At 36.9% G+C, this 15,029-nt stretch overlaps 1 protein-coding gene across 9 annotated transcripts in view; it reads left to right on the top strand.

The window, feature by feature from the left end:
* Nucleotides 1-15,029, top strand: part of LRRC4C (leucine rich repeat containing 4C) — a 564,871-nt gene that overhangs the window by 232,613 nt on the left and 317,229 nt on the right. The window contains exon 2 of one of the 9 annotated variants that reach the window (XM_054828453.1): nt 10,254-10,309. The exons of the other annotated variants lie outside the window; for them this stretch is intronic. The gene's annotated coding sequence lies outside the window, so the exon portion shown is untranslated. The remainder of the gene's footprint in view (nt 1-10,253; nt 10,310-15,029) is intronic. 9 annotated transcript variants of the gene reach the window in all.

The raw sequence follows: 15,029 nt of genomic DNA, 5'->3' as shown, positions 1-15,029 counted from the left end.
GAAATCATTTACATGGTGATGATCTCTGTGCAGTATTGAGAGACAAAACATTCATTTTTCAAGAAGAGCTACAATTTCTTTTTCAAGAACTTTCCTAAAGGAAACTGTCTGAAGAAAGGGAGCTTTTCCGCCTGGTCATCATTATTAATAGCTTGGTTTTGTCTCACTACTGTAAATACTCACCGTGGGCTCCTCAGCAGAGGAGACCACACCAGGAGCTGCAAGGTCTTTGCTGTCAGCTGACCCTGCAGTCTTTTCTGATAAAAGTTTATTCATGTATTTTATTATTTCAAACAAAAACTTATATTTAATGAAAAGACAGCCTGGCTTCTTCCCACGTTTATAGTGTGTTATGAAAAACACTTTTAATTTCTTTTTCCTTTGCCCAGACTACAAATGTTTCTCTCCAATTGGCTTATTCTCATGCATTACCAAGGAGGGTACCAAATGAACATCTTCACTTTCTTTTGTAGTCGTTGCAGTAGTTTGTGTCTGAGCTTGGTCAGGGCTCACTGAAGAGAACATGAGATTTATGTAGTCAGCTGCAAATGTCCCATTGAAGAAACCTTCATCTCTTCCCTGATTCATTGCACGAGACTTAACCAGTTAGACCCTTGAGACATCCATTGCAGATTAATTATTATGATGTGAAAGAATCAATAGGACTAATAATAATTTCCAAGGCATTTAGGGTTAGATTCAGCCTAGTTAATTTAGATATCTGAAACTGTCTAAGATTTAACTATGTAGTATCCTTCTGTTGAGAGGACAGAAGCTGACTTCTCTAGAAGGTGTTTCCTACCTGAGTTTTTAAGACAGGTATGATGAAGAGTCCCATAGAAGTGGGTAATTTTTTTCCCCATTAATGTTAAGGAGAGTATACAGTGACTGTTTCAGACTTAAGCAACATACTTTAGATATTTAAATTTAAACAAGAAATCGCATCCTTTACAGAAAGCAAATTTTGCCTGACAGAGGGATAACACTTAAGTTAGTATGAGAAACCCCTTCTACCTTGTGATCTACCAGAACACTTAGCTCTCCAAGTTTTGCCCATGATGTAATTTATTGCGGCATCTTGTGTACAGTATGTGAATGGATGTTGAAAGATGCTTTTTCTTTTGTGCTTCAAGGTATAAACTGTGAAAAAAATCATCACATTTTATTACAGCATGATAATTATTCCCAGAGAGTGCCACTACTAGTTATGCAGAGCTAGTTTAAAGTTGAACCAGTCTTGTCTTTTCAAATGTGTGCTGTCAGTTAAGTGCCTGTAATGCTGTGTGACATTATCTCTGTGTTGCTTCAATCAAGGAGTTTTTCTGTGGTTGTTTCCCCCCCGCCCCACCCCCGCCCCCCCCCAATCTTTCACTTTGTTGCAGAGTGACACCAAAGATCTTCCAGATACTTTGCCTCTTGGTCCACGAATTGTCATGGGCTGTGTTTGCAAGCGAATTCTGGTCCAGGAGCACACAATTATCAGTGGCAAAATTTAAAGCTTTTGGAGGTATTCTACTCGTATTGCTGTTTTAGAAATAAAATATACTCCATTTTCTCAGGCTTTTATGTAGGTCATTTAAAATATATGTATTTTTTCAGCAGCCTGCTGAGGGAATTTGCAAAATTTTATTTTTTTTTCCTCATCCACCATTTAAAGTGGATCTTAAACGTAATACAGCAAAACTAATGGCCAAAAGACTTTGCTGGTCTTCTACCCTCACTGTGATCTAATCTAGTTATGAGTAGAGGTATAGGAAAAGTATTCAGGCGATGGAAAAATGTGATATTTTAAGCATGTTCTCTGTATGATTCTGTTAAATTAGTCAGGGGTACATCTGTAGCTTCCTGACAAAAAAAGCCATGCTTGCCAGATTACAAGAGGACCTGGATGTGTCTGTTGATGTACTGGGCTTATAAAAAATTGATTTGAAATGTTCCAAGCACTAATGTTGTTCCCAACAAAATATAGCTAATATTATTAGATATCTGAGCCCCTTCCACACATCCAGGGCAGGAAGTGAAAGAATAAAAAGAAGTCTTTGATTAAATTATAGCAAGACCACATTCAGTTCAGTCTGGTTATCATAAACATACATGTATATTAAACAGAGAGTAAGATGCAGCAATATTTACTTGCATGTTTAAATTACATTAACTTTAATACTATTAAAAATATTTACATTTCTTAGATGCTGTCATCCTCAGCAACCTAATACACTGTGTATTATGTATACCATGTATCGTAAGTTAAATACAACCCTATTCACAAAAATGAAGGTAGTCTATTGACTCGTTTGTATGCTTTCCGTTATCAGACTGCAGACCTGTCTGACAGTGAAGTTACTACAAAAGTTGTTTTGTCGTGAATTTGAAGGTCTCTTTGGAGCAAATAAGAATGTACCCTGTGCATCACCAGGTGTAAATTTAAAATGTTTTTTTCTGGTAAGTATGAGATTGTAGATACTGATTAATTAGCTGAAGCTTCTTAAGTTATACCCTAAATGTTGGCAAATGCCATGCTTTTTTCATAATGTCCTTTGATATATTTTTATACATCTTATAACCACCTTCTGACGATGAAAAATAAAAACATGTGATCCACTTTTACTCTCCATGACTGCCCTTTAAAATACCAGAACAATAATTCCAGGTTTGAATTTGCCCCAACTGGAGTGTCCTTGGTTTTGCAGAGAAGCTTGAAGGAATACTTAGCTGTGGACTCTTTTTGTCACATGGTCTTGTGATCTCCTGGACCAAAGAATTAAAAGGTCTCACGGGTGACTGAAAACTAAGAAAATACCATGGGTTTGTATCTACTTGTTACGGGCTCTTTTTCTGTTAACCAGGGAGGTTTGCTTGGTTGCAGGCTCAGACTGCTGTGCTAGAGAACTTGGAGCCGCTCCCTCGTTTTCAGAGCGGCTGAGGCAGAGGTGCGGGGCTGCTGCCGCGCAGCTGGTGGCTTGGCCCTCGGCACGGGTAGCGGCTGTGCGTCCAGGCACGGCGTGCTGCCCCGAAGGGTTGCAGTTTGGTTTTGGGGTGAGGTGTATGCCAGGACCATGTCCATGATGAAATGATCTTGTTTTGAAGGAAAGCTTTGATAGAAAGTATTACAACACTTTGAATGTTGTACAACAAAGAGGCATGAGAGAGTTGTGCTTTTCACCACTACCAAAAAGTGGTGTTTGAAATTGCCCAGTTTTGAGGTATTGATATCAAAACAGCTGTTGTCTTGGTGCTTTGTTGTTGTTGCTGCTGTTTTACTGGCATCCTGCCAGTCCTTGTGATTGTTGAAGATTCAACCTGTTACAATTCTTCTGCTTGGTAAATGTTCCAAACTGCTTTATTAAAACAGAAGCCAGATGCTCTTGTGATTCTTATAAGGTATATCCTGCATTTGTGGTTAGTCAGGGCAGAATTGGTATGGTGAAGTTGTATCTATGGTGTGAGGAATGGATACCAGGATTTTCAACCATGGTTTTCTTCTCTAGGAAATTGCATAATGCCTGAGAATAATTTCCAACCTACTTTCTCCATTTATGTTGTGACCATAGTAACTATTCCTACTGTTTTTTCTCATAAGCATTATGATAAATATATGAGCTTCATATGATAGTATAGTTTGACATTTGCTGTGCGTGGTTATTTTTCTAGCAGATCTGCTTCCCTCAAAGATAAAATGTTGGGCTGTGATTTATCTATATATCTGTCTACATAATCTAAATATCGATGTCATAGAGGAGATGTATCACTTCAGTTCTTGTACTCATTGCCAGTTTTGTTAGAGAACTGTCAGTTCTGTAAATGGAAATATTTAAAATGTAAGGAAAGAGTAATTAAGTGTGGATAATACTGTTTGGCTAAAATAAAACTAAGATTATTTCTTTCTTCACTAAACTGAATTTCAAATCTATTCAGAGTACTGAAATATTGATTTACCAATATCCTCACCATCACACATATACTCACTCATTCATGTTCTCCACTCAATTCTGTTTTGTGCTTTTGTGTCCCTCTGGATAGATACTGTCCGCAATCAAAAGTATCTATCTGTCTCTTTTCATTTATTTATAGTAGTGGTGGTCTGTGTCCAGATATATGTATATATATGTTCTTATTTTTTAAGGCAACATGTCTTGTATCTTCTGAAAATGATACTTTTAGTCACCTTATGGGCATGACCACATACTTTTCTACCTGAAAAAGCCATATGCTTTCCTTACAATGACTCCCATTGTAATGAGGATTATTTGAGAGGAAAGTAAGAGCTAGTAAAAATGCATATTATGAGAAATAGCAGGTGCTAAAAACTTCATTTGGAACATTAAAATAAATTGTGGTGAAGAAGGTTCGTTATTAGGTGATGTAGTTAAAAATACATGGTAAATGACAGTTGTCTAATGAATAAAGCGATAAATAAAACATATATTTCTCTAGCTTATCTTCTTGCATATGTCTCCATAAATATGCAGTGTAAATATACAGAGAAAGGCAAATGTGCATTAAAGTAGGAAATACCTGAAATTTCATGAAATGTTCAGTTCAGCACAAAATAATTAAGTGCTATACATTGTTTTAATAAGCAGGCTTTTTATTAAACAGTCACCCCAATTCTGTTGCCAGTCCTACATAAACTTGATCACATAAAACTCCTCACTGGTATCTACTTCGTGTGCTGTGGCTCTGAAGTCATGGTGGGACCTGTGACTAGAGTAAGTTGTGACTGCTATCATGCAATGTGAAGAATACAGCTATTGTCACCCTGAAGACATCTGGGATGAATCAGAGCAGCAGTGTAGATTTAGCCATCCCTCCTGTTGCACACCAGGAACCTGACAATGGATCACTTCCGTTCTCTGAAAAACGACCAAAATGGTCTTGACAAGAGAATTAGAGAGCTGCCACAAGCTGTCTCAAGGCACTAAAGGTGTAATCCTTGGAAGCCTCCTTGGCTGAGCCGGGAGTAGAAAACCTCAGTAGCACTTTGTGTATGCATCTGCAGCAGCCCATTTCAATCAGCCTGCAAGCTTCGAGTGAGCAAATACTAACGCAGGGGCAGAAGGCATTTTTACATCATAGGAGACAGTCAGTAGGGGCACCCTTTTATGCACATAGGGCTGAATGAAGTAAAAGCAATAAAACAGGGTTGACCAAAATCATAATTATAACACTGCTAGAGATACAGAATAGTCTGTTCCACTGCCCTGATCTGAATTGTGGGTGCTGGACACCTGAATGCAGGTGTAATCCTAGCGAATAGGTATTAGATATTCTTAGACTCATATCTCGTTTTTTTTCTCAGCTTCAGTTCCATTTTAGATCTTAAAAAAGGTCTCATAAAAATTACTATGTTTCTTTGAGGTTTGGATCATTTGATTTGGAAAAAAAGAAAAGGTAAAAAATTTCAACCTCAGAAAAATGGGTGTTGAAGAAATCTTTTTGAGGATCCTGTGATTCCTGCTAAGGGGACAGTCCTGTTTGAGAGTCCTAGAAGACAGAAAATATCACTTACCAAAAACTGGATTTTAGACAAGCTTCATAGTCTCTGCATCTCCATTAGAAAGCACTTAGATGTTTTTTTTTTCTATTATTTCAGACACTAAATGTTAACTTGGATGAATGCCCGTGTTTCATGATCCAATTACTGTACATATCTTTTAATGGTAATATCCTAGTAAAACAATTGGTAAAAACAGTTGTGTAAAAATAGTGAATACTACTTAATTTCTATTCCCTAGACAAAAAATAGAAAATATAAAGAAAAGCATTTTGTTTCCCAGTCACTGTATTAGAACCATTTGGAGCCACTTTTCAAAGTTCCGTAGAAGCATTCAGCCGGAGAAGTTGAAAAGGGATCAGAAATATGAGCAGCAAGCCCTGACTTCCTGCACTCTCTATGCCCTTTCTGCCAAGCCAGAGTAAATGTTTATTTGTTACTCCTCAATGCATGTTATGAATCAGCAGCAAAAAGGAGAACAGATATAGAAAGATGTCATTCTGGGTGAACCAGAGTGATTTTTTTTTTTTTTTTTTAATCCTTGCATTATGCCTTCTATTTTCCTGATTTTATCGTCCTTGTAAGTCCTAAAGCACTTTAAGAAGCAATACAAAATAGCTTTGGTACTATACTGACTCAATTTCTATGTCATTAACTCCTCCTCCATCTCACAGAAATTCTCTCATGGTATTCTGAACATGACTTTTTCAATACAATTTCATTTTTGTAAACAGATATCTGAATGGCCAACAAAGTACAGAAGTCTCTCTTTCTAATACATATAGCCAGAAGGCACATAAACATATAAAATGGACAGAAAAAGTCTATCCAGCAACATTAAGTGGCAGTTGACCACTCAGAAAGATAAAATTCTGGTCGATACAGTGATGATGGAGATGTATTACACAACACAGCCAGAATGAAATTGTTTATCTTCACCTCCTTTACTTCTCATTCATAGTATATGTTGTGATTTCACTACTGAAAAGGCCTTGTAATCTTGTGCTCTGTTTGAACAGAGTAATTGATGTTTAGAACTGTGATATTTTTACTTGCTTTAGAAAAAACACATTCCTGAAAAATATTTAAGATTTACAGAACAAAGAAGACATGCTTACAGAGTGTTACTCTTTATCTTTACTGACATTTTGTCGATATTCCTGGTTTGTATAATACTTCCCTATGGTAATTATTTATCAAATGCTAGCAGTTTGCTTGATATTATCCAAAGAAGAGTTTATGCTTCTTGCCACGATGGCATTATAGGATTTATCTTTTGCTATGGTTGGTTCTGTGCATGCTTTCACATGCCTATGACCACTGCTGAAGCACAGAGGGTGATTCCTTCACATAGAATAAAAAAACCAAAACACCTTTAAAAATATTCATGTATTCTTTTTGAACATGCGATAGACTATATGTGTTTCCCCATAATATCCAGCATTTATTGAGGTTAAATGTGGCTTGTTCAGCTTACAGTAGGCAACTCTGTTAGAGAGTCAGGTGGTGGTTTAAGGCCACCTGGGAACCTCTGAGTTTGCATCGAAGATACTATCCCACCAACGTCTTGAGTTCTTCTGCCAAGAGTAGCTGTATTAACTGCCTCAAGCATTTGCTTGTATACAGCATAGGAAGAGAGATGCATCATCAGTCATATGTGTAATTTTTCTTAACATGAACACGTAGTGAAAACCCTTTGTTAAAGAGAGCCTTCATATCTGTTTAAATATACTGCATCAAGGTAACTTTATGGACTGTGAGACATGGAGGTTCTTTCCTAGATTAGGGGAAAAAAAAAAACCAAACACGCAGCAGTATATGCAGAAAGTAAAAGTTAATGAATGAGTGTCTAAAATTGTAGTTTGAAACTGTAAGAGGCTGAGCGTAGAGGACAACTTTAACTGTCATAGGTACAGAAGTTTCAAAGAAGTCTGATAAACAGGATGGTAGAAACAATTGAATGTGTTTAAAGGAAAGAATTGGTATCTGTCTATATATTGACAAACTGGCACACTAATTCATCCATAAAATGCTACAGGAATAGTAGGATCATTATATGTACTAATTGATTAGATTGTCCCATCTCTTGAATTTTTGGATCTGGATATGTGCAGAGGACCTAGACCAAAACAATAAGCTTACAGAAATAAATCTTAGAGGAAATAAAACTCCAAATGAAAGCTGGAAGAATACAGCAACAAAAGAAATACTAAGAAAGACTTTTTGTAGAACATTGTATCTGGCTCTGAAGGAATAGTGTATGACATGTGCTTTACAGTTTTTTTCTTTTCTTTTTGTTTTTACCAAGAGGGATAACATTATTTCTGAAATGAAAAAATAAAGGAAGAGCTGACAGTAGTGTTTCTTTCCTGGTAAGGCTTGCTGGGTTCCAGAGCTGTCCTCTTAGGAGAACTTTTGTTTTTCAGACAGAGGCTATTGAATGGGAGCCTGACTTTCACAGGAGAGATGCAAGGTTTGTTTGCTACCGTAGGGAAAAAAATATAAAACTCAATTTGTCCCTCCTGAGGAATTTTCTTCTGTGCTGCCTTGTGTGTAGCTTCTAAGCAAATCAGAACTACTATTTTTGGTGAACACAACCATCCCAGCAAACTTTGTTGATATTACTTTAGGTTAAAGAGAATAAAAAGAAAAGGGGCAATAGCACTAAAAGTTTCACTGAAAGATCACAGAGAAGTAGAGAACATAATCTGATAACTAGAAAAGTAAAAGCTAGTAGTTTCATTACGAAAATAAGAAAAAAAAATTCCAAGGAGAACAGTTTTAGCATTGTCTGGTTTTTGAGTGGTTTCCAGATTTTGGGGGAAAAGATTTTTCCCAGACTTCATGGCAAACTGTGTATGTGCAAAGCTTTGCACTCCAAGGTTTTCTCAAGGAAATACGTGTAATATTTTAAAATACTTTTCCACTTGTTTTTATATTGTCTTTCTGAAAACTTACAGTACTAGGCATGATTGCTTTTTAAACTGGAGCCCTGAAACACAGAGAAAGTATAATATCAGCAAAAATAGCCTAAGATTCAGGACATTTTCTAATAAATTGTAATCCCTGGGAAGATTCAGCTAGATTTTCTGAGATCATTTGTCATTTTGGGACTTTCTGATACAGTCCATGTGATTTACCCTGATGCATTTGCCTGATGCATTCCTTATGTTAACATTGATTAGGCTACCAACACTAATCTGATCAAAAAGTATTTAATAGTTATAACAGTATTGATAGTTGCTGTTTATTAGTTGTATCATTGACAAAGTGCCCAAATATTAAATATTACATATTAAATATTACATATTTCTTTTTCTTGTTTGGTACTTGTAAGCAAGAGTTAATCTGTTGCAGGTCAATTGTAAGAGAACCTTTGAAATTACACCACAAGCTGCTCTTGAAAGTAAGTGAAAACACTACTGCTTTTCTACTGATAGGATAAACTCTTCTATATTTACATATACCACACACACCCCCCAGCCCCCACCCCTCATTAAACAGAAACAAATTGCTTCAGTGTATCTTATAGGCTGCATATTGTTAAGAATTGAGGGAAGGTGGTTGAATGTTCAGGGCAGGAGTGCAACATTTATATTTTTGTGCTTTCAGAAATAATTCCTGCAGGACCCCCCCCCCCCCCAGAAAAAAAAAAAAAAAAAAAAAAAAAGGTGGTTTCAGGCTTGTTGCAATGAATCCTGGAAAGCTCAGAATGGTTCTGATAATAACAAGCTATACTTACTATGTGTGACAGCAATTTGTTAACAAATTATGTGAATAATCAGCCTATTGTCTTTGCATGTACTCAGTGACCTTTGCAGCTTATCAACAAAGCTACACCACCTTTACATCAAGCATTTATAAAGGTGAAAAATTGTCTGACAGTCTGGTAATGTAGTCTGCATAAAATGTTTTAAGACACGAAAATGAGAAAAGGACGTATACTCCTTTCTAGAGAGAGAGGGGTAGATGCAGCAAAAAGTAGTGATTAGAACTGGTAGGTGGTAAGACACAGGAACAAGTAAATAATTAAGTACATTTTTATAATTTCTTTTTTGTTTCCACATTTATCTTTTTATGTAAAGCTATGAGATATTGACAGTTAATTTCAGAAGTCTTTTTCATTTCATCTTTGAAATGTTCATGTTTTGCTAATGTACTGAAAAAAGAAACGGTGATGTTTGAAAATGAATAATTCTTCTTTACATAAATTTCTTTAGTGGTGCAAAAAGTTGTCAAATACAAACCCTTCAAGATTATTATACTGCAAACCAAGACAATGTTCGGCACTTATATCATGGCTTCAGAGATTTTATCTTTTAAAAAGCCTGCATATATTTTGTGTATATACAAATAACAAATTTCTGATGTGCCAGATTTATCTTAGAAGTACAAAATTCTCGGTATGTGCATTATTTGAATTAGCCATCAGTTTAAAATCCCAGATAACAGAGGTCTGAGCCAAAAAAACGTGCGAGAGCATTTGATCAGCTTTAGATGGCAGAAATCAAGTAAGTTGATAGACTAAATTCAGCTCCACTGTAAAGGAGGAGGTACATGGTTAACTGATCAGCTTAGGCACAAGCAATTTCTGAATAAGAGGCGTGATCCACTCTAAGACTGTGAAGTAGAAAAGCATAATACATTCTTGACTCACTGATGGATTTCATTAGTGGTTTTGTGATGTTTATTATCCTTATTGTTCCTCATTTTCTTCAGCTTTAAAAATTATTATAATTACTGATCCTTTATTTATTAGATACTTTGAGATGAAGAATTGTAGGGAAGCACGAAGACTTCATATGCATGTTTCAAGTAATTCTCCAGCTTCTCTCCTCTTTGGCACCTAACAGTAGGAATACAAATAAGTTTTTCTTATAGTTTCTTATATAGTTTAAGATACCTGAGGTTCAACAAATCACTATTTTCCAGTGAAGCTTCATTTTGGCAGAACATTTCTGACAAACTATAAATTAGACTATTAGTTTATACTATTGCTAATATTTTAACTGAGAGAGCACAACTACTTCTTTTTTGCTTTGTCTCTTTGTAATACTTATCTGATTGCATGGTACAGGTTATTATCACTCATGATTCAGATAGGAATTTAGGTTGTTTTCCCAATCCTGTTGCCTTCAGTCTGACAGCTGCTCCCTTGACATCTCCCCAAACTAGTCAGACCTTAGAAGTAAATAATGACAGGCAAACTAAGAACAGCAAGGGATTTATCTCTTCACCCACTGTCTCTCATGCTGACAATCATTTTTCATTCCCAAAAGAGACTGTCAGTTTCTTGGATGACCGCTTATGCTTCTTGGACTGCAGCCACATTTGTTTTTATTTCTGAGGAGTTCAAGAGATGGCAATGTGAAATGAGTGACCCTTTTCATCCTTCATCTTGAAAAAAGAATGAAAATGACAAACTTGTTCCATTCCAGCGTAAATTTAACATTTTCTCTTCCTTTCCTCCAGTGAACAAAGTGAAAGAGTTATTCCATTAAAAATGTTTCGAGTAACTTGATCCACTGATTTTTTGCAGTACTCAGAATGGGCAAACATGGCACCAAAAGTATTCATTCCTGCAAATGCAGCTTGCTAATTTGTTTCACTGGTATTTCCGACCCCTTCAAATAAGTACTGTTGTGAAAATTAGAAACAAAAGAGAAACAAGTCTGTCTTAACAAAGTAATCATGGGATGTTAATGAATAATTCCTGAACTGAAACCAGCATTCTTTCTGCTCTTACTGTTTCAATGAGAGTGCAGTGCCATGAGACCTGTGGACCCGGTCACATGTACATGAGTAGAAACCCACAAATGTGTAGGAACAGAAAATATTTACTGACACATTAATTGACGATTATTCAACAAACCTTTAAACAAAATAGGTAAATCACTAAATAATGCCCTTTTTGTCTTCCAGTCATAGAGAGAAAAACAGGCAATGTGCACTTTTCCAGTGAAAGTGGAACGAATGAAATAAAATGTCCAGTAGCATTCTCCATAGAGGAGCTGGAAATTAAAATATAAATAAAGCTTTTCCATGGTAACAGTGCATCTAAAAATCCTTTGGATTTAGGCCAAACTGCCCTAGAGAAAATGAGAAATTCCTAATGCATTCTGCCAAAACAAAACAAATATGTTTCCAAATTAAAACCCATGAGGACACTTGCATATTTCCGGTTATGTTATATGGTGGAAGTATTGTTCATTGTTTGATTACATGAATACCAATTGTAGGTCATGGTTTTCAACCTCCAATACAAACACAAGATATGATAACTATTGATCTTGTAGCCTCACTTCGTGATATTCCATTTTTATTTTTCAGCTTAAGGTATATGAAATCTATATTTTAGAGGTATCTAAAAAACCCCCTGAACTACAAATTTCATTGCATTTTCTTCAACAAAAATACACAGGAATTAGCATGACAATACAATTTAAGTGTGCTCGCATCTTTTGTTGCTTTCTGAAATCTCTCCCTTGCATTTATTTTGGTCCCTTGGCCTATATATTTTATCTCTTTGCACACTTAAAGTATATTTTACTTAATTTAAGTCCTTTCCACAGGTATTTAGAGTTCTGAGATCTTCCTTGTTAAATAGTAAGCCTATTTGGAAGTGCCCTTGTCATTATATGGAAAGCTTTGACAGGATGTCTGTTTTTTTCCTCAGAGGAAGGTATCCGAAATATCCCTCTCCAAAAGCTCATGTATCAGAAGAAGTAAATGTGCAGTGTTAGTAATGGATGTTAAACTGAATGGAGAAAAAAGCATTAAGAAGGAAAATCCATTATATTTTGTGCATAGCTAATCTGAGTAATCTATATAATTACAGAAATTACAGAAGTGAGGTATTCAGAAAGGGATTAGGTATGTAAAGTTTATAATGAGAGTATGTACAATGGTGTTAGTTAAGAGCAAATCTGTAAGGATTATAGCATTTATTATTTCAGGACATAAACCAAACACATTATAGGAATCGGGGATAAATGTGCTTCTTTGGTTAGAGTATAATTCTCAAATATTCTCATTTCACTGTAAGATTAAGGATAAAATAATGAATCAGCTTAAATTTAACACAGCACTTTCAAAATCTTGGGGTTTTTTGGTATTTTGGAGTTACAGAAATACGGTCATGCCAAAGGCAGCAGAAATAGAATGGGGGAAAATTCTAAATAGGAGAGGGAGAAACTTCAGTGATGGATATCTTTGTCTTGGCAGCACCGAGCATCATCTTGTTTTCGGTTAATGACTGTACAAATTTTAAGGTCTATAATTATATTTAATTGTAGGGATACACAACCATTATTATGCTAAAAGGAAGATGATAGTTGTGCACAGTTGAACAACCTGTAATTTCTTATATATCTTTTTATTTTCTGGAAAAGAGTATAGGATTATAATGCTTGTAGGTGTTTCTTCTGTCAGTTTTGGAGCAGTATACATAACAATTATTTCTATTATCAACTTTCATCACTCATTAAACAGCTTTGCAGAGCTGGGAGAAATATCTTGCTTTGGAACTATCTGTCAGTAGCTGGCAAAAGCAAAGCTGTAGAACAGCAGCAGGAAAAAGATGAGGCTATAACTGTATTGGTATCTCCAGAGTCATCATCACTTTCCAAATGATATGAGGCACTGGTCAATGACTGCTGGGGAAGACATTCCTCTGTGACCCAAAATTTACCATCACCACCTCTCAATCAGGAGTCACTGAGTGGTTTCCTGGCCAGGGAGGAAATACTGTTCACCCTTGAGAGCCCCAAAACGGGCTTTGGATGGCAAGCGCCCTGGAAATGTGTCTGAGTAGCGCTCTAATGTAGATTTGCTGCTCCCTGAGAAAAGAACCTTCTCTGTGCCCATCGGACCATACTGAGACCACTCTTAGTGCTGTGATGGTACTTGATTACACAAATGGAAATGAATTGCAAAAGGAAAAGCAGTACACCTCATTTTCAAGATTTAAATGTGATATAGGTTTGCTCCTGACAAGCAGGAGCATATCATGGAGTATATTTCTCTCCATCAGAGCTGGTAATGTAGTTCCAGATCATTCTCCTGAGTGTTATTTCTCAGATTAGGCTTCTTTCTGGACTCAGCACTCCTTCATTTATCAAACATCAGGTAAAAGGAACATATCAATGATATATAATATGATGATGATTTAATGTTTTAATAATTGTGTATTTTGCTGATATTTCTTTTTACTGGAGGAGAAGACTAAGTAAAGGGAAAATGAGAAATTATGATAGAATCATATAATAGAATCATATAATAGAATCATAGAATGGTTTGGAAGGAACCTTGAAGATCATCTAGTTCTGTTGTCCCACAAACAGGGTTCAGTACCTGATGTGCAGTAAACCAATCTTACACACAGAGATGAGATATTTTTTTATTTCATGTCTGCGCAGAGATGGGTGCTAGGTGGTAATTCCACAAAACTAGCACACTACGCAAGGGAACTAAAACGTTATTTATTCGGATAGTCATGATCTCCCCCTGCTGCCTAAGGTAAAGGTAACTCCCCAGTTATCTCAGATTTTTGTGGACTTCATGCTTCCTTGGCAATCATCCAGTATTCAGTGCCTTCTGGGGCAGGATGTTCCCGCTTTATCAGTCTTTTACTTTCTCTTCAAGGATAGTCCTTAGCAAGGCATGCATTGTTTACACAAAATAAACTGGCTAACAATCAATGGTCCTCCTTAGAAGCCCAATGCAGTGTACCCTCCTCCCCCCCCCCCCCCCCCCCCCCCCCCCCCCCCCCCCCCGCCATGGGCAGGGACACCCTGCCCTAGACCACATTGCCCAAAGCCCCATCCAACCTGGTCTTGAACACTTCCAGGGATGGGGCATCCACAACCTCTCTGGGCAACCTGTTCCAGTGCCTCACCACCTACACAGTAAAGAATTTTTTCCTAATATCTAATCTAAATCTACCCTCCTTCAGATTAAGACCATTGTCCCTTGTTCTATCACTCCATGCCCTTGTAAACAGTCCCTCTCCAGCTTTCCTGTAGGCCCCTTCAGGTACTGGAAGGTCTCCCCGGAGCCTTCTCTTCTCCAGGCTGAACAACCCCAACTCTCTCAGCCTGTCTTCATAGGAGAGCTGCTCCAGCCCCCCGATCATCTTTGTGGCCCTCCTCTGGACTCACTCCAACAGGTCCATGTCCTTCTTATGTTGGGGGTCCCAGAGCTGGGCGCAGTACTCCAGGTGGGGTCTCACAAAAGTGGAGTAGAGGGGGGAAGATCACCTCCCTTGACCTGCTGGTCACACTTTTTTTCATTCAATCCAGGATACAGTTGACTAGTATTTAGTAGTATGATTGAAATATCTTTATAGTCTTTCAGGTTTGAGGTCTACATATCTTATAAGAACTTTTAAATGAAAAGGAAAGAGAAGACAGAAGTTTAGAGAGATTTGTATGTTTGTATAGCTTGCTTTAATATACAGAATAAATGTATAAATACAGGCCTAATAGAACCTTACTGGGTAGATGGATGAACACTGAAGAGAAAGTAATGTCAAAAC

This window comes from Grus americana, chromosome 5, assembly GCF_028858705.1.
Source record: "Grus americana isolate bGruAme1 chromosome 5, bGruAme1.mat, whole genome shotgun sequence".
Classification (NCBI taxonomy): Eukaryota; Metazoa; Chordata; class Aves; order Gruiformes; family Gruidae; genus Grus; species Grus americana.
The sequence above is the reverse complement of the archived record's forward strand: the minus strand, read 5'-3'. Positions and strand labels throughout refer to the sequence as shown.